Genomic DNA, 21096 nt, shown 5'->3' on the forward strand with positions numbered 1-21096 from the left:
ACTCCCTAGGCAAAGCTCCACCTATCACCGCCAAGTAGGATGGCTACATGTTGAAAACAGAGCACTGTTAAAATTACTGGTATAAATATCTATAAACAATCTAACCCACAGAAGTCTTCCTACCATGTTGTGCACAATCACAGAACATTGATTAAGCTAATCTTAACCTTCTGACTATACCTAAACCAACAAGTCCCTCTATCTGTTTTTGTGCCTTTTACCTGCCAAATCTGTCCCACTGGAACACCACACCATCTGTGATTCTGGCCTTGAGCTCACCACTGTACTTAAAAAGCATGTTGAAGGAAGATCTACAACGAGAGAAACTAACTGGATAGTCAGGTCTTTTGTATAGCTATATGTAATATGTCTCCTAGAACCTAGAAACATGCTTGGTTAGATACAGTTTGTAATGTCCTCTTTCTATATGTTGTCCTAGCCACATATATTGAGACATTGGCATTTCATCGTGACTAGTCTGTTAAATGTACCTTATTTGTTGGTGGTGTAATCTACTCTGACCTATGCACCATGAGATGAAGTCGGATTTTAAATTACTCTTCTATACATTTTACTTTCCGAAAGTTGCCATTTTCTTGCCTTAGCCATTTGGTGCCTGCAGCCTGTCTCTGGATACATGACTGGGTGTAGTTAGCAGTTGGGCTTTTGTGTATTCCTCCTGGACAGTCACAAACAATGGGATCTCAGGTGTGACGTAATGGGCCATCTTGGCAGGAGGGGCGGGTGGAGCTGGGCAGAGTCTCACTCACACCTGAATAGGCTGTGTCCTGTTCTCAAAACAAGAGCTGCATATCCCCTGTAGTTAGTCTGGGGTCAGGGCTAGCATGGCATCTGTTCAGACCTCTGAAAGCTTCTCCCCACTTCAAAGGCACAACTGTGCATAAAGGAAGGACCTCAGTTACCACCACTTCAGTACCTGTGGATACTCTGCCAGGAAGAAGGACTGGTGTGCTGCTGAAAGGACTGCCACTCTTCTGGACTGCTACTCTGAAGGAGCTTCTTATTTGCTCTGCTGCCTGCTGCCCTCTTGTCTGGAGAAGAAGAACTAGACCCCAGAATGATTAAAGGGGCTAGCCTGCTGGCCTCCTGATTTGACCTTCAAGGACAATACATGCTCCCCACAGGCCCTAGACCTGTTTTTTAACAAGCTCCTGACCCCCAAGAGGCACCTCTCAGGTCCATGGCCCTTGAAAGTGTTTTTTAAACTTTTAAAAGTCAAGCTTTTGAGCTCTCCCCGAATGGGCCCATTCCCTCCAGAACAGCGCCAGCGTGGATCGCCACCGCGAGGCTCCAGCCTGCCCATCTGCTCCGCCCGGCCTGCTCTTAGTGTCATACTGACCACCGCCAACGACACTCTCCTTGCTCCCGGCAACCTGCTTCTATTCGAATGGGACTCTTAGCACAAAACCTGAAAAGGTAAACCCTCAGCGGGATTAATCTGGGGCTATATTCTACCCACGCTCCATCGCGGTCATCTTGAACTTTTGGATTCGACCCGGTCTGGTGACCCCAGATAGCCCCAGTTGGTGCTTTATGGTTTTAGGCGCTATAGTGCAGTTTATGCTTTAAAAATTCATATCTCCAGTTCTACTGATTGGATGTTTGTCGTTTTGGTCTTGTTTTGTTCATTAAATTGAGCTCTTTTTTTCTTATCGGGTGTGGGATCTTTTTGTATGGCATTTTCACTGTTTTACTGTTTTAACTGTTGAACAAATACTTAACATATTGCCTCTAAGTTAATCCTGACTGTTCGCTGTCCTGCTAGCAGAAGGTAAACACAGGTTAATTTGGGGTTTGCTTCTGGCGTACCCTGGCTAGGATTTTGGTTACTGCTTGACCAGGGCTCACACCCCTAATCAGAAACCCAATTTCTAACAAGCTGAAAACACAGGCACTAGCATGTAGCTCAAATATATTGAAGTGAACAACTTTCTTATTTAACTTTCCCATCACAGATCTCTGACCAGGTGAGTTTGGAATCTGGCCTTGGGTCTCCTCATGCGTTCTTGGAGTGTTATCCCTGTCACAGATCCACTGCTTCAGCTAGAGGTCCTCTCGCGCTCCACTCTCTCCCTCACTTGAAGGAAGTAGCAGCCTGGAACAGCTTCTTCAGTGCTGATGCAACATGACATTTGCTTCAGACACCATCTTCTCCACCAGTGGGTTTATTGTGCAATGCCACAGCAAGGAAGCTGAGGTTGCCAGTTGATAAACTGACTATCTGAATGCGTTCCTTTTTTTGCAAAGCACTACCTCCGGGGCTGATTGTACGGCCTGTTTAACTACATCTGTGCTTCTATACTAATTGTCTTATTTTACATTTGTGTCCATGGCCGAGAGCGGCCTGCACTTTTGGGTTTTCTGACCCTTCAAGCATGGATCTTTGCCAGTCCCCGAATGCCTCTGCTGTAGGAATGCTCCCCTAGCCGTCTGGCAAGTGTTTTGGATTCAGTTTGTTTGGGGGTAACGGCTGGGATGTGGTTGCACAGCACCGCCATTCAGAGGTTCTGGGATTCCTGCTGGCGTAGAGCTGGGCTTGAGGTGCAAGAGTGACAGTTTCCTCTACATTGGTGTCTCTTTATTTTGATGTGTGTCTCAACACGCGCCACTTCTTAGTTACTGCCACACTTCTCATGACTCTCTGCATGTGCACTACATGTCAGTATTTCACATGTGCATACTTGTCTCCAGCAGGCGCCACAGTGCACTTGCGGCTTTAAACATACCATAATTGCTAGAGTAGTTTCATATGAAATTACATGTTCCAGCATGCATTGTGTTGCATGTAAATTTCTTAAGAGATGAAATGGCTCTACATTATATTACTGATCAAATTCCTCCCTCCTCCAAACGTTGGTATCATAGTTCAGGGCCTAAGCTTATCACACATGGACGGATGCCGCGTGGATTCCCTGAGTCCTCATTAACGCCAATCGAAGCTGTACATAGTGGCTGGAGTAATCACCTACTAAAGAAACTCCAGGCACACGCCCCTTGCCCTACAAGACCTGCATTGGCTACTGTTCCCGCCAGAAGCCTTTCAAAGTGCGTCATGTCTTCTACATGAGCGGACCTGACTGCCATGCCTCTAAAGGGAGAGTGCCAGGGGCGCGCGCACTTGTACTGGCATTTATGTAGTGCTTAATACCCGTTATGAGGCACTTTTCAAACCGGTAGCACTGCGCTCTACAGGATCCCATTGTTAATGATTTTTGCAGGTAGAGCCGTGATAGTTAATCATGCTGGTTTCATGCAATTTGTAGTCATTCTCCTCATGAGGACTGTGTTATAATTTGGTGGCAATCCCATATTGCCAGATCCCATGTGTGGGTGTTAATTTCGTGTAGGCAAGTTAATAGTCGCTTCACTGTATTAGTGACATTGTTATACATGCCTATACAAGTTGTCATTCTGTTTGTGGTCTCGTTTTTCATATCATTATTCGGAGCCTAGTTTTTTTTTCGTTTAAGTTTCGTGTAGCTCGACCTTGACCCGTAGGTGTCAGAGCGCTTTACATAAGCAGCAGTTGCATTAAAGAGGGAGACATTCATTTTCAGGCACAGGGAGATTAAGTGATTTGCCCAGTCTCGAACCTGGTTCCCCAGCTTTAAAGTCGGCCGCCCATGCCCTTAAGCCACACTTTCTCCCCCTAGCAACACTCTCTGCACATGAACAGTTACTACAAGGAGCTTACTCAGGAGTGACAGAGGAGCAACCATTTGGAGATCCTGTTAAACCACAAAGGAGTAATTTAGGGAGTCCACTCAAAAGCTAGAGGGGAGCAACAGGAAGGTTAACCAAATGGAGGCACTGCTAAATCACCACATAGCAATAGATGTCTGCCCAGGAGCAACAACCAGAGGAGCAACTCATTGGAGCCGTGTCAAACGACCACGAGGCATTATAGGAACTCTACTCAGGAAGGACAGAGAAGAAACCCATTGGAAGCCTTGTTTAAACTACTGAGTATTATATGGAGAAGAGCAATCAATCCAACCAGGAGAATACTATTGAGTCCCAGTTAGAAGACTAAATAGGCTGAAGAATTAGGAAGAATGGAAGGGATAATGAAGGGCCAGAAGGGAGAAGGGACATGGGTAGAGAGAGAAGAAAACAACACTGGCAAAGCCAATAGGTCTCATCTATGGGATAGCTATTTTGTCCATTTATTTTAGCCATGTGGTATAGCAGCGCGGCTGCTGTGCAGCATGGCTGACAATAAGAAGAAATGCACTATGATGAGGCCAGCGCTGACTGCAAGGGGCAGAAATCCATTCTCTAAGGATGAGATTATCCTCTGCCTTCACGAAGTTCGCCATGCTGGCCACACATGAAGACAGCACCACAAAGGTCATACAGAGCAGGGAGTGCAGCTCCGTTTGCACCTTTGTAGCATCTTGAAACCCAAGTACTTTTGGGTGCTTTTTTCAGGCGGGACTGGAAGATGCAAGCAAAGAAGCGAGGGTGGGGAGTGGTCGGGGCAAGCAACAACAGGGGGGTGGACCAGACAAGCAGTAGTGCAGGAGGAGGGTGAGGGGGCAGGTCTATCGACAATGCAGGAGGGAGGAAACTGGTTCAAGTTAAAGAACAGAAAGTACCTCTGAAAGCTGCAAGCAGTGGAAGGACACTGCATAAGGGAAGCAGTACTTGGGCCATGATCCAGGGTAGGGAAAAATACACGATGAAGAAGTGAAGCTAGCACTCCCTGACCAAAGAGAAGCAAGGAAATGGAAGTGAAGATGAAGTCAACCAATGGTAAGCAATGGGTGCCGCCCTGCAAGTAAACAATATATCTCGTAATTGACATCATATGAGCTGTCTCAGGCGAGGCCTAAAGTATAGGATGTGGGGGGAGGAGGGAAGAGGGGCAAAATGTCAAAGAGACCAAGGTGCCCACCAAACTTTCTGAAAGGCATAAAACAACCAACAGTGTTCCCAAAACCGCTGGGGGCACTAGGGCGAATGCAGGAGAGTGTTTAAAGAAAGGATGGGGATGTGCCCTGCCTGAAAACTGTTTTTGCCTTGCAGCCTATACCACACAGTTTTTAGTACGTGGATAAGTACCACAGAGGTAAGCAGTTGTACCTTTACCATGGAGTACTTTGCAACCCAGCTAAGTTTCCTGTCAAATAACATACTTATATGTTCTTTAAAAAAGAAAGTGATTTTATGGTTCAGAAATGGGTAGATGTAAAGGGAGGTAGGGGTGACTTTAGTGTTCAGCTGTAAGTAGAGGTAAAGGGTGGTGAGGGTGACTTGCGGTGGTTCAGGGTGGGTAGAGCTAAAGGTAACTGAGGGTGACTTGAGGGCTCAGAGCTGGATAGAGGTCAAGGGAATTGGGGAAGACTTGAGGGCTCATGGGTGGGTAGAGGAAATGGGAGATGAGGGTGATTTGAGAGCTGGGTGGGTAGAGGTAAAGGGAGGCGTTGGAAAGTAGATTAACAGCAGTGATGAATAGTGACTTACCACTAGTAAAAAGGCCACAAACACAAAAAAAGGTTCAGACAAGGTCTCAATAAATTATTCCCTTGCTCAACTCTTGGTAGCTGGCAACAAGCAGGCAGGCTTAACTAAGGAGACAGGTGTGTAAAGCATTTAAAAAACACCAATACATTAAATAAGTAAGACACAACACACAATGAAAATTCCATTCCAAAATTATAAAACTAGATTATATTTTTATGAATAAATAGACTGCAAAGCGACAAACATCCAATGAAGGGAACCGGAGAATGAATCTTTAAAGACTAACACTTTCTAGTGCTTAAAAACATAGCGCCACTTTTAGATATCTGGCTGCACGGGGCAAAGTAAAGGTTTGAGGCCAACCACAATGGAGACCTGGTCGGATACACTAAACAGGAGGCCTCGTTCAACATTTTGCCTTCACGCTTGGTCATTTTTCTGCAGCTTTTTCCCTCGATGTCGAGCAAGACAATTCGTCAGGCCAGATTCGGTGCGGGTTAGCCGGCTTGACTTTCTGCGAGGCCACAGTCAAATCCTGGAAGTCTGTGCTTTGGAGCTTTCAGCCGGATGAACCTGACATCCAGGCGGCGTTTTAAGGTAGCCGGTTTGACTCTTGAAGTCGAGTCGGTCATCTTATGGAACTTTTTCCAAAAGTTGCTCCAAACTTCTGGAACTTCTTCCTGAAGTTCCTCTTCAGGGTTCAAAGTGTCTAAAACACCAATCCAAAGGTCTGGAATCTCCTAGATGGTCTCTGGGATGTCTGAACTACAATTCCCACAATGCATCTGGCCAAATCCTTAAAAGTCCACTGGACGCATTCCAGAATGGTGCCTCTTGGTGGAGATGATGGAGGTGGGCTCTGTTAACCTGTAGCTTGCAGGGAGTCTACTCCTTAAACCTTCAGAGTCAGGAAAAGTCCTACTGGTGCTGAGTCCCACAGTGTGCAGCAGGTGCAGTCTTGGTGAGTGCAGTCCTCTTCATGCAGGCCAGGGAGTCCGTTTTCTTCTTGTTTCTTCAGGCAGCAGATCTGAGGAGCTATGCGGCTCCCCTATATGTATCCATGGTATTTGGGAGTCAATCAGGGGGGCACCCCTGACTAATGGGATGCAGGGTGCTATACAGGTGTATAACCACTTCCTCCATAGCGTGGCATACTCCTATCCCAAAAAGCATCATTCTTTCAAAATTAAGCATGGAGAAATTCTCTGCAGAGGAGCTGGATCAGGTTAACCCAACCTACTGGTGTGATTAATTGTCCTAAACACTCCCTTTCCAACCCTCTACCTCATTTAATTAGAGAGGCTCCTGTGTGGCTGAAAAAGCAGGATGTGGAGGTAGGCCTGTGCTGTACTAAAGTGACATTCTCCCTTTGAAGACCAGTTTGATTACCCCTCACACCCTTCCTGCCTCCTGCTCTGCTGCTTGTACTTCTCTGCACACAGTAAACCTATTGTGTCCTCTGGCAGGACACTTCACACCTCATCAGGCAGCACTGGCACAGCCTGGGAGCAGGCTAGCCAATCAGAAGAGAACAGCTGGAAAGCTGGACTTTGACTCCCAGAAAAGAAAGTTTAATAACTTCTTTCCGGTAATTATTATTACAAACCCAGCAGTGGCAAGTTGTTGGGTTTATCTCGAATATTAATTTGATATCTTGAAGTATATTTGTTTTACATGACTACAAACAATATTTATACTGTAATAAAATATTATAATGTTAGCCTATGGAGCCATTCACTACAATGGGGGCAAACGAAATTGGCAAATTCTCCCTCACCAGGGCTTATAAAACCCCTTTTATAATATCCCTGCTTAAAGTTACAAGGCGCCCTACCCTGGGGCACCTATGGTGGACCTTAGGGGTGACTTATATGTAAAAATAAGGTGGTTTGAGACTTTGGAAGTACCTTTAAATCCAAAGCAAAATTTGCATATAATTAGATTTTAAAGACAGTCTGCAAAGCAGGGCTTCCTTTAAAATGACAGCAGGCAACACAGCAGTGCACACAGTAGTGCAGGAAATCTCCTGGGCCCCTAAAGATCCTCGCCCTACTATCTACTAGGAACCTATAGGTAGTTTGTATCCCCCTCGCCTTATTATATACTAGGGACTTACAGGGGTCTGTCATTGACAATTGCGATTATACCAAATTACCATGTACTTTTTTACACAGAGCAGAGGACCTGGGACCGGTTAGCAGAGCCCAGGGCACAGTCAGAGTCAGAAAACCAGGATCTAGTGGTCACAACAGTGACAAAAAGTTTGGGGAGTGGGAGGACACTGCAAACAGGTCCTGATTTATCACAGGAGATAGGGGTGACTTGAGGATTCAGGGGTGGGTTGAGGTAAAGGGAGATGAGGGTGACTTTAGGGTTCATGGGTGAGAAAAGGTTAAATGCAGTTAAGAGTGATTTTAGGGGTTTGTGATGGGTAGAGGTAAAGGTGAAACATGAACCTTTTGAAAACACCTCATTTTGTTGATGAATAAAACGTCCTCTAAATTATAAAAGAGGAAACGACAAATAAGTAAATTGGCCAGAGATTCAAGCATCAATTCATAAAAACACAAAATGTATGGCCACCGTCTTAAATGAAAGGTGAACGTTTATAGCTTCATCATCAATAAAACTGAAAGGCGGCTGAAATGTATGCTTTGAACAGTGGTCAGATGCCACATAGTTTTGTTGTTGCTAGTTGTTTACAGTCAGCTGTTGGAAATACCAGTAAGCGCAAGCTTAAACTGTAATAGTTTCAAGCTTTCAAGCAAAAGCAAAAAAAAAATGCCACAATCAGAGCAAGCAGCACAGAAGAACAGTAATCAAGAAATCAATCAGTACTTGGTCCATGCTCCAGAGAAACACCTGCAGCAAGTGAAGCCGATAAGCGCTGATGCACATTCACCAATGAAAAGAAAGGCAATAAAGCCAACTAATGTTAAGTAATGGGCAGTCTAAACGCCCCTTTTAAGAGTTTAAAAAAAAAATCTTTTTTTTTACAGCGTCATCAGCGCATGGGCTGTCTCTTGTGAGATCTAAAAAGGGGAGGACTAGGAGAGGAAAGAGACAGAAGTGGAAATGAGAAGGAAAGGGAGAGACATAGAGAGAAGAGGAAAGAGTAGGGAAATGGAGAAAAAAGAAAAACCAAGTAAAAGGAGGGAAAGAAAGAAAAAAATAAACAAATGTAAAAAAATATAACACAGGAATGAATCTTGTTAAAAAGTTGTACGTAACAGATTCCTTCACAGGGAGCAGGTGTTGATTGCCTCCTGTTGGTTTTCAAAAAGGTGGCTCTTATATGTGACTCGTCATTTGAAGAACAGGGGATGTGAATTAAAATCCTGGCACCTTGCCACATAAAATACTAAGATGGTACAGGCAAGCCTGTCCCGGTAGAGCAAGTAGTTCCTCAACAACGACTCCCTAAACCACGCGGTCTGTACTATAACCGCGTCAAAACAACGATTATTTTTACCATGCATTTTTTTACCACAAAGTTTCGTGATAAAGGAATGCATAGTAAATCACCCCCTAAAATCTATTCCAAACCCCTCCCACTCCCTAAAATCTACCCCCAACCTTCTAATAACTAACACTAACTCCTCCCACCCCCTAAAATCTAACGTAAACCCCTCCCACCCCTAAAAACAATCAGGAACCTCCTCACCTCCTAAAAACTAATACAAACCCCCCACTCCCTTAAAACTAACTCCAACCCCATAAAAACGTACACGAACCCCTCCCACCCCCTAAAAATGATCACGAACCCCAACCCCTAAAAACTAATATGAACCCCCAACCCCCTTAAAACTAACTCGAACCCCTCCCACACCCTAAATACTAAAACAAACCCCACCCACCCCCTAAAAACAATGACGACCTCCCCTAAACCCCCAAAAACTAATATGAACCCCCTTCCACACCCCCCTTACCTCTCCTGTTCCTCTGAACCTCCTCAGGACTGGCCATCCCGAACACTAGACCATCTTAGTCTGAACCACGAACAAGTCGTTTGTTCGGGCAAGTCATTGTTCGGCTTGCGACACTCAGTCTAGGAGCTATTCACCACACAGTCTTTTAACCAAAACAAAATTACGTTCTTTGTGTAACAAGTTACAGGCATCCCTCTTCCAAGGATATGTTGTGGCAGTAGAAATACACAAACAAAGAAGCACAGTCTTTAACATTTACATAATAAAATACATTGCAACTAAAAAGCAGTTTTCTAAAACAAAATCTAACAATGCCAACCACAAAATCTAGTTCAAAAGGAAAAATTAAGCCTGGGTGATGAACTCCGCTCCGCTCCACGTTACACGGAGCTCGCAGAGTTCCTAAAAACTCCACTATGCGTAGCAGAGCACAGTGTTTTTTCCTCATTCGTGCTCGTCAACATCAAGTTGGTGAGTGCAAGCGAAGAAAATCCACCTTCCGGTGAGATTTTTCCTCATTCATGCTTCATAACGTCAAGTTGGTGAGCACGAGCGAGGGAAATCAACCTCACGGCAAGATTTCTCAAAACAGGCGGTCTGATATCTCAATGCGAGTGATTGCGTATGCTGGCAACCACTTGCATTGGGAAACCGTCTGTTCGCATTGAGAAAGTTGCCACTTGAGTAGAAAATGTACTCGCGTGGCAGAAAGGAATCGGCGTCCGCTTGCACTGTGCATGGTGCCGTTCACAATAATTTCCCAGTGCGGACAAAGACCCGGCGCTGAAAATTACAGTGAATGGCATTTTTCTAACGCACTGCACGACTTGCGGAGCTCCGTGTTTTTTAACCTCAGGGAGTTCCGCTAACTCCGCGAACTCCTCCCAGGCTAAGAAAAAAATTGCCTATTCCTTCTAAGAATAAAATAAAACACAAAAAAGCAAAAATATGGCTTAGCAGCCGAGATTCAAATTCACCATTTATGACGCACAGTGTTTAACCTTTACACAAGAAAATTAAACTATAAGACATTTTCCTAAAGCAAAATCCGCTATTTTTGCGCAGAAAATTTTATTCTGCAGGAAAAGAAAGAGTTGTCATTCTTTGTTTAGTAATAAAATAATATACATTTACCCAGAGAAAGCAGGGAGGGGGCAGAACAAGACCCCATCAATGGCTTCCACGCAAAGGAGCACATCTGTGACCAGCTACGAGGTGGACCGAGACTCTGGAATGATGTGCCTCTGCACCTCAGTCTTACGCCTTTGTTGCAATTGAGGGAAGGTCTAAAAACACCTCTTCATAATCTTCATGCCAACCTAGACTCCATAGTTCTCCTCCCCTGCCCTCGCCGTACTCTGATGCAGATTTTCTTCCATTAGTACTCCTATTGCCAAGTTCCCAACATACCTGCTTCTCTTTGTCTCTACACATGTTATCTACATAGCCTGTTGCTATGTACAGCGCTGTGTTCCCCTCTAGGATCAGGTTTGTGCCCTCAGCAAAATAAAATAATACTAGTGGGACATGTCTTTTCTAAGTTCATGTCAATTTCCATTCCATATAGATGTTAACTGTGCCTTCCTTGTATCATGCATCACTTTGGTAAAGAGGCACATTAGGCACTGGGGGAAGTCTTATCTCTGGATGAAGCTTCTGCAGGCTGCTGCTGACGTGTCAACGTGTGACCCTTCTTTAGCTCCTTCCGTTGCTAGGGAGCTCTCTTGGAGTTAAGCGGGTTTGTCGCGAATCCCTCCTCCTTTTCCCAGAAGGGTCCTCAAACATGCCTCGCTAACGACTCCTCTGTAATTGCCTGCACATAATATAACCACAGTATGATGCGCGCCACTAAAATGACACAGCTTTGGTTCCTAAGCTTAATGTTCGTCTTTGTGACTTTATCTCCTCAAAATATATTTTGCTGTCATATTCCACGCCTAGGATGGCCAGGGCCTCGCCAGTTGAGCTTCTCTCTCTGTCTCTCATTCTCCAAATCTCTGAAATTGACCGGACTGGTTATGCTGCAGTATGTTTTTTTGCTTTGGGCTTCTAGTACTCCAAATGCGCTACTCGGGAGCCTATCTACTGAAGTTCATTGCTGAAAATATACCAGGCTTGTGTGTGATGTCATCAGCACGTTCCTCTGCAAGGATTCACTGCTTGTGAGGTGTAAATCACAACTCACTATTCTGCAATACGAACATTTTAAAATGAGAGAATTGCCAAGATTTGTTGTCACAAACACTGATTTCCAATGTAAATTTTGCAAATCACAATAAAATCGCAGGGGGAGATTTTCTTAAAAGTCACCCAACGCAGCGCAGCCCCCGCGTCTGAGCTGCGTTGCGCGAGAGGGAGGGAGCAGGAGAGCGCCATAACTTCAGAGATATGTCTCTCTCCTCCCCTTTCCCTTGCACCGGTGCTGATTTTAACTGCCCTGTGCCATGCACATGCCTTAGCGCCGTAGCACTAGGGTGTGTGCATGAGTGTAGCATGGGTTTTCTACAGGAAGGGTAACCTTCCTGTGCAAAATACTATGCTAGGCACAATGCAAAGCCTTTCCCACTTTGCATACGTACTGCACAGTGCAGCACGCATGCAAAGTCGGAAAAGAACGGAGAAATGAAGCATTTCCTTTGAAGGGGCGTTAACTTTTGGGGCAAAACCATGTTTACAAATCTTTGTAAATATGGTTTTACGTCAAAAGGCATGGGTGGTTGTATGGGAACGCCCATGTACCACCCATGTAACACCTCCTCGGCGCAAAGTAACGCAAAGCAGTGCTTTGCACTACTTAGAGGGTGCTTTCCAGCACAAAACAAGTTTTGTGCTGGAAAGAAAATAGCAACAAAAAAATGTGCACTGGTTAGCGTCACTTTTGTGACACTAAACCAGCGCAAAAGGTTTGCAAATCTCCCCCACAGTTTCTGCATATCAAACAACCGTACCATTGCCTTTACTTACAGAGGAGAGTCTAAAATAGAGAAACAAGGATTGGAAACAATTGCTTGCTAGTTTTGATACACCTTCACAGGTTTAATCCTGTCTAATTTGACAGAATGTGCAAGGCCATTCGGGGGAGAGATGTAATATCATGTGCAAAAAAGTGTGGTTTTGGTCAGTATTGGCAAATATGTCCTCTTTAACATCCAGAAGAGGTGTTAGACCCGGATATAATCCACATAGTCTATTCTTCAGGATAGATGGGTTCTTGAAGTAGTCCTAGAGTTTCTACATTCTACTGCAAGGCCAGAATTAGGGGATTATAAAAAGTGATAGAATGCAACACAGAGGATTTGATCTCTTAGACATTCTTCCTAAACTTATTAGTAGATGAAGTGGGTAGAGGCATTGCCTAAGGTACATAGAGTAGCTATTTTGGAAGTTACACCTGGGTGCAAATGGTCTGGAAAATTAGCATAATGGACATCAAACCTGCATACAGGGTACCTGCAGATGTACTTTTGTCTCTCATCACGTTGGGAAGCAGTTATAAACAGGGCTACTGGAATTACACAATACACATAATATACCATCTGTTGTATAATCTGCATAAACTCATCAAAAGGTAGTAAAAACATGGCAACATGTGCTTGTCCACGGTCGAATGCCCTTCACAAAGGTTAATTGGTTAACTTTCAGTTGCTTATTTCTCTATTTGGTTGTTAAACTGGTACTAATGAGATGAAATATTTGTCCTGACAGTAAAACCATAGGCAGAAATCACAAAATAAAAAAGTAATACTATAAAATAAATTGTGCCGAATTATACCGCATTGTAAAATATTGGAATGTTGCTTGAGGTGGGGTGGAAACACTACTCAAGCAACAACTACAATCTTTGTCAGGATGAATCACAAAAGTCACTAAATTAACATGTGCTTAATCCTCTGGTAGCTTGGCACAAAAGCAGTAAAGCTTAACGTAGAAGTAAAGTCTAAAGTATTTATGCAGTACACAAACAGCAATAAAGTGAAAACACAACACTAGAAGAAACCCAATCCAATTTCGAAAGATAGTGTACATTTTAATGTATAAAATGAGACCAGAATAACAATAATCCAATTAGTAGAACCAGAGATATACAATTTTTAAGTTTTAGGTAGATATGAAGCCTAAAAGCACAAAGCGTCACTCACGCCATCTGGACGTGGTAGACTGGGTGAAAGTTACAGGTTCAGGCTGACCGCAACTGTGCGCACGTCGGATACCGGGACCAGGTTAGTCCCACTGAAAAACTACCTTCTCAAAGTCAGGCGCCAAGAGTTCCATTCGTGGTGGGGCAGGCTGCGAGGAGCAGGGAGAGCATTGCGGACTGTTGTCGCTCTAGCTCAAAGAGCAGGCCTAGCCTCGCTGATGTTCATTGCTTTAGCATGAAGATCTGGTTGGGCGTCGCAAACGGTCATTGGGAGCGTTGCATTGACTGCCAAAACTTCAGGAGTTCACCTTTTCTTGTAGAGGAATGCACTCTGATGCCAGCCAAGGATCCAGGACTCAGGGAGGAGCCTCTTGGGGATCAGGGACTCACTCTAGCAGAGGCCAGCAGGGCTCAAGCAGGTCTAGTTTCAGGCCAGGCAGGTCCACTGCATCAAGTCAGCTCGGCAGTTGCAGGGAGGCCTCTGGAGCGTGTGGTGTCCCTATAGTTCAGAACAGAAGGTCAGCCAACTGACCCAAGGAGTCACTCAGGTAGCCTGGGATGAAGGGAGAAGGTGTAGTCTTGCTCGTCAGAGATCAGTGCAGGCCTCAAACAGCAGAACAGTCCTCTGGGGAACAAACAGGCCTCAAGTAGCAGGGCAGTTCTCTGGGGAACAAATCATTCATTCCTCTTGTAATGTCCATGGGTCCAGAAGTGTACTAAAGAGTTGTTCTGAGGGTCCAATATTTATACCTGGTGCCAGCCTTTGAAGTAGTGGAACATCCTGGCTACCCTCACATCTGGCACTAGAACGTTCTTCCCTCCCCTGCCAAGGGCCAAAGGAGCCTGGGGGTGACAAAACACTAGGTTCCTTTGTGTGTGTACTGGAGGCAGCCCGTTGAAATGTAAGTGGGAAAGGGAAGAGCTCTGCCACAACAATCCTAGCTAGCTGGCCAATGGTTATGGCAGAAAAATGCTAACTTTCTGAAAAGATGGATTGGGATGTGGCCAGAGCGATTGCCAGTGGTTAGGATTAATTCCAGCATTCCATCTATCACCTTGTTGGTGTTGCTGCAACTTTCTAAAAGTGGTATTTTCTGAATTGTGACTTACAATCCGACTTTACCACTAAAGAGGATTTTATATTAACAATTCATTTGAGTCAACACATGACATTCCTATTTGTGCCCACTCAAAGATTAGCACTTATATAATGTAATAAGTTAGGACAATGTTATCCAATGGGATGGGAGAGGTAAACCTTACAGTAGTGAAAAACAAATGTATGAGCTTTTCACTACCAGAACATGTAAAAACACATGTCCTACTTTTTAAATACATTGTAACCTGCCATATCGGCTTTTTCAGGCCTACCTTAGGGGTGACTTATATGTATTAAAAAGAAATGTTTAGGCTTTTCAAAAGGTTTATTTTGCAAATCGAATTGGCAGTTTTAAAACTGCACTACAGACTGCAATGGCAGGCCTGAGACATGTTTTAAGGTGTTACTTACCTGGGTGGCACAATGAGTGCTCCAAGCCCACTCGTAGCATTTAATTTAGAATACGGTATCATATACCAGGGACTTGTAAGTAAATTAAGTATGTCAATCAGGTGGAAGCCTATTGTACCACGTTTTAGGGAGAGAGCACAAGCACTTTAGAACTGGTTAGCGGTGGTAAGTGCACAGAGTCCTAATGCCAACAATACTGAAATTTAGAAAACAGGAGGGGTGAAGGCAAAAGAGTTTGGGGGTGACCTTGCAGAGAGGGCCAACTCCAACACGCATAATTGGCCTTTTCTTGGCGCATAATTTAGTCAACCCTGCCACATAATTTGGTGTTCCCCTGCTGCATAATTACAGTGGCCCTGGCCAAAACCCACAAAAAAGTTTGAGTTGCTGAAAATTACAGTTGAAGGGTTCATATATTGTTTCCTAAAATTAAGTGTTGCTTGTTTCGTTTTGAAAGATTTTGACAATGATTTCAATATCGGAATTGCTCCTAGCTCTCTGGAGTTTTCAGTTTTGTAAGATCAGTGGTTGCATCTGTTTTTATATTAGAATTCACACCAGGGAAAGTGTTAGCTGGTCTGTCGACTGTTTTGTGGGAGAGGATGCCCTGCCCAATCACATCTCAGTCTTTTGTAAAACTGAGGTTATTTCTCAATTTTAGTGTCAAATTTAAATTCAAAACGTTCTTTATTCTATCTCATAAAAGCAGATCAGGAAAGATGCATCAAATAGGGAATCAATATTAAAAAAAACGCATAACTAGTGCATAGGTACAAATACCGTCATAATAAAATAAATAAAAGCAGGGTTAATAGATTCACAGTTAAAATGATAGTCACAACAATCCAGAGAAAAGGAGTCCACTAGCAGCATATGTCGATAAAAGCAATACAAATGTAATTGTTAAAACATCATAGGTTTTCGCAGATGAAGTGCACATTTTTAGGAACCTACCTCATTACATGTAACATGACTCTCTAGCTGTTGTAAAAAGATCAGAGCCACACTGTATTTGGTAAATTAATATTTTTGAAGCGGGGGTAATAAAAAACCGTTTGGTGAGAGGGAGATAAAACTGAAAGACAAAATGTAGGAGGGTCTGAGGGGACGACTCATCACATGAGCAAATACATATATCAGAGGGAGCAAACTGGACTAGCGGAAAGCATAGGAGCCTTCTAATGGAACTTAGTCTAAAACGAGTCAACAGCATCAGTTCCCAAGTACTAGAGACAAAATTCAAGGAGCCATCTCCTCAGTAGTTTGTAGGAGACAGTATTCCCTAACAGCAGGTTTCATTGCTTCCCTGCCCTCCCTCAAAAGCCCTTCTATGGGACATGAAGTAATCCCTAAACAAACATTTGTCCTATTTTGTAATACCCTGTGGCTTTTCATAAATGTAGGAACAAGCCTAGGGCAAAAGTTGTCTCCTTGATATATTTGAGCCGTGAAATTTTAGGCCTGTGTAAACAAGAAAGACTATCTAGGATATTTGCATGATTTAGACCGACCTCTTCCTTCAACCAGATTGAACACCATAACAACAGTGGGGCAAGTTTGATCAAGTCCTCTACATATTCCAAGCCTAGCTCCAGATGGGATGCAAAATGAGGGGTGGATGGGGGGACCTCCAACACGCGCCTGCAAACTCTTTTTTCCCCAGTTTGTATTCTTCTCACATCCGTATAGCCCCAGACCACTGAACCATAAGTCAAAGTGAGAAGTAGGGGTGGACGGAGCTCGCGGAGTTGCATAAAAATTCAGTGGAATTCGGCAGAGTTCCTCCAGCGGGCGGAGTTGCTCCACTCACCCACCCACATATATGCAGGGACAAGTACCATTCTGTAAGCGGGCAGCATAGCTCTTAGATCATTGCTTTTGGGTGCCGATAACGGATTTAGAGAAATCTTCATGTCACACAATTACTTCATAAATGCTGAAGTTGAAAACAATGGAATTTCGATGGCTGTTAATCATAAGTATCTGAAGCCTTCAAGCCACTGATTGTTTAAATTTGTGTATTTTATTAATTCTTATTTTATTCAAGGGTTTTGCCCTTTCTCTGTTGCGTAATGAGACACAGACACATCACATTAGAAACAAGCATTGGCAAAGCCAATAGGTCACCCAATGGCGTTGCTGTTTTTTCTTTTTCTTTACAAATCAGAGTTGGATTGGTGAATTAAAAAATGAAACACAATAGCATTTTTAGGAGGTAGCAACACAGAGGACTCATGTGGGGGGAACCAACACAAAGGTTGCAGGTGGGGAATGAAGCATAACGGGGGAAGCAACATAGAGGGTGGGCGGCAGAAGCAACGTGGAAGGCACAGGTGGGGGAAGCAATTTGGAGGGCGGGTAGGAAGCAACATGGGCAATGAAGAGGAATGGGGAGCTGTAGAAGTGAGATTCCTATCAGTCTCACTGGTGCAGGGACACCCTTTGTCTACAGGTTAACAAATGAGGATCAACACTGGAGTGGAAACAAAATACAAGTTTATTTCAGCTAATACACCAGAGCACACCTTATCGTGACTGTTATCCAAAACATAAACAACCCAAAAAATTTGTCATTCAATATATCCCCTCTTTCTTTCGGTATAAGGACTCTTGAATCAGATTCCTCTTGATAACTTTATTCCATTTCACAATCAATAGTGAACAGCAGCAGCCAACGTACGTTTCGCCCCCTCTGGGCTTTCTCAAGGCTTTAAAAGAATAGATGTCAAATATTCTTAAGGCTTCAGATTATAGTTGCTTCACTTTCATGATCAGATTTTCTGTACATACGTACAGGTTGTTCTGTCACTTCAATTGTTCACAGTTTTGAACTGCTTAAGAGGCGCGAGTAATTGGTATCCAACGCGTGTTTTACAGAGTCACCTTTTCGACTTAGACCTTGATAAGTCGCATCTCCGGTGGCGTTTACAGGAAGCAGTTACCACGACATAACAGAGATACGACTTATCAATGTCTAAATCGAAAAGGTGACTCTGTAAAACACGCGATGGATACCAATTACTCGCGCCTCTTAAGCGGTTCAAAACTGTGAACAATTGAAGTGACAGAACAACTTTTTTTGGTTGTTTATGTTTTGGATAACAGTCACGATAAGGTGTGCTCTGGTGTATTAGCTGAATACATTGTTCTAGGCTGGTTTCCAGCTCTAGTGTAAACACACCCCAGTGGGTGGGTAGTGTAACACCATGGGAGCACCCACAAAATAATATACCTCAATCAATTTCGAGAATATGACTATGAATGGATGTGCTGATCGTAGAGCAGACCCACAAGTGTTTTGTATATATTTACAAGTTTATTTCACTCATGAGAGGAGTCCCATCATTCAGACACTGCAAGTGCCCGAGGGAGGGAACTAACAAGTTCAAACACAGTATTTATACATTTTGGTGCATCGTGAAACCCATTGGAAACTACTTCGTCATGCTGAGTTGCAAACTGCTAACTCCTGATTAACCCCTACCCACGTCATCTTTGTAGATAGGCAAGGGAGGTTACAGGCATTGGTGGGATCATAGATTAGACTTATGCGTGCTCAGGCCTTTCAGCTGGGCAGGGCCTCTACTCTGGCACGCAAGTATTTTCAGCATAACCAGCTTTTCAGTGAACACGTAACTCCTGACTACAAAAGTCCACACAGAAACACAAAATGGGTGTTCACAGAAAAAATGGGAGAGAGCGGAGGCTAACTTAACAGAATACATTTTTACCCTTTAACAGTCCCTCCTTTTAGCCTCTGCTAAACGCATTTTGTCTAATTAAATAGCAAAAGATACATTTCGAATATATAAGACACAGGAAGCAAAAAAGATAATAAGCTAACTCAGTGGATTATACTGTGACAACTTAAAGTACTCCATCATCGTCGTTCAAACTTCTCATATCTATGCTCATGAGATCATCTATTTGTTGCTGGAGCATGAGTTTCTCATTAACATCATGAACGTTTTCTTTCTTGGGGATACAAGACATGCATAAAGAAGTGCAGAGGGGACATATTACAGGTATACACTGGATGCAAATACAACAGCCTAGAATAGCACCTATTACAAAAGCTACTATAAGTATTCTCCATCCCCATGATGCAAAAATGCCCCAAAACCAACCAGACCAGGTCCACGTTCCAGTGTCTTGGTGTATTTCAGTCGCTATTTTATGTAACTTAGAGAGAGCCTGATAAACGGAAGGTGCGTTATCTATCAGGCAGCATTCGAATAAATGAATTGTTCTTGTAAGAGAGCCTATGTTTCTCATTTAACGGTAAAAGAGTAAAATAATAATGTTCAGGCGGTGTAGGTGTTGGGCGTACAAGCATATGCCTAGTAAATTTCACATGTAAAAACCAAGCTATTACACAAATACCTATAACACTAAATAAACTTGCTGCCAAACAAATACATTTCCATTTAAATTAAATTTTCTTCTCCGTAGCATGTTGACCGTCCGAAACAATCTTCTTCCATGAAAGGCATTCGAAATATCGAAGTCGACAATGTCTCTCTCTGTATAGTTGGTGTAGTGTCCTGTTTGATGATTTGTTTATACAGGTTCTCTATGGTTATGCCTATCTGTCATACAAAATGTTTCTATGGTTTTGATGTAGTCAGAAATAGAATGTATATAGGTCATAAGGGAGTTTGGGACAGTTGACTAGGAGCTGATGCTGTACTGGTGAACTTGTATGGATGGGATTTTATCTTGAAGATTAAACTCTTTCTTCAAATCAACTTTAAACTGGATTTCGACTTTTTCATTGAAATATAACACTGGCGTAGTCGGCAGGACGACTTTTTCATTGAAATATAACAGTCTCTTATGATTTTTACCAACTCAGTTCATAAATGTTCTTTCTCAAAAGTTATATCCTAAATTCGATACCTAATCAATAAAGGGAACACAGTCACTTGGGTAAAATAAACACAGTTCCACGTCAACAGGCTCCGCACCAGTAGTAAAACAAAAATCGTTGAGACTTGGTAGTTCAAAATGACTGTAGCAATGAAAAGTCAGTACAACAAGTACTTCAGGAAAGGTCATCCACATGTTCATCTGCAACAGCCTGAAGAATTGTTGAATAGATTGCTTTTTTCAAGGGATACAACTCTGGTCCATTATAATACCCTGATGGGGACCAGTCAGGGAACTGGAGCGATGGTTCTAGGCAAACAAAAGCTATTTTACTTTTCACTGGATTTCTGGGCCAACTGGTGAAAAGTTCAGATTCTATTTCCAATCCAGGACAGAGCAAAGTAATGTATACACAGACAGTATCAGCAGTTTAAAAAAAAAAAGTTTATATTCATGTTATGCATAACAAACCAGAGACAATTACATATCATGCATATCTACGACAATTTCTGTGGTAATCAGAAAGAAGTAGCGCCGTACCATGTCTACATACAAGGAAGATTCAATCAATCATTTGTAGTACCCAAAAAAAACATGGCAATTCCCAATATAGCATCAGCCACCCTCTGAGTACAAAGTGCAGAGCTCACGATGTAGTGGAAGTCTGACAGTGCGGGCCGGTTACTGCAATGGGCTTCATTGGTCAGGAAATGTGGACCTCAACCCCCCAGCGTCAGGGTCCACGTCAGGTTCAACCGAGTTCGCCACCCTACTCTTATATAGGGCCCAGAAGTTCTTCGGGCGATTACGAGGTGGAAGCAACTCACTATAGTTTTCCGTCTGGTTGCAGCAGAAAGTCATGTCTTTGGTCCACTGGGCTATCGTAGGCTTAGGACCCTGAAGCCAGCATATCGCCACACATCTTTTATCTATTAATAATGCCATATCAATCAAGCGTCGGACAGCCTTAGGAAGAGGTTTAGAATATCCAATCAGTGCCAGTAATGGGTCAGGTACAAGCGCCAGCTCCGTGATTCGATTGAGTTCTGTGAAGACCAGACCCCAGAAGTGGGCAACACCCGGGCACGTCCAGGCTAAGTGGAAAAAGTCTGCTACAGGTGCACCACATCTTTCGCATTGAGATTCATCTCGCAATCCATATC

This window comes from Triturus cristatus, chromosome 5_2 (genome assembly GCF_964204655.1).
Source record: "Triturus cristatus chromosome 5_2, aTriCri1.1, whole genome shotgun sequence".
NCBI classification, from domain to species: Eukaryota; Metazoa; Chordata; class Amphibia; order Caudata; family Salamandridae; genus Triturus; species Triturus cristatus.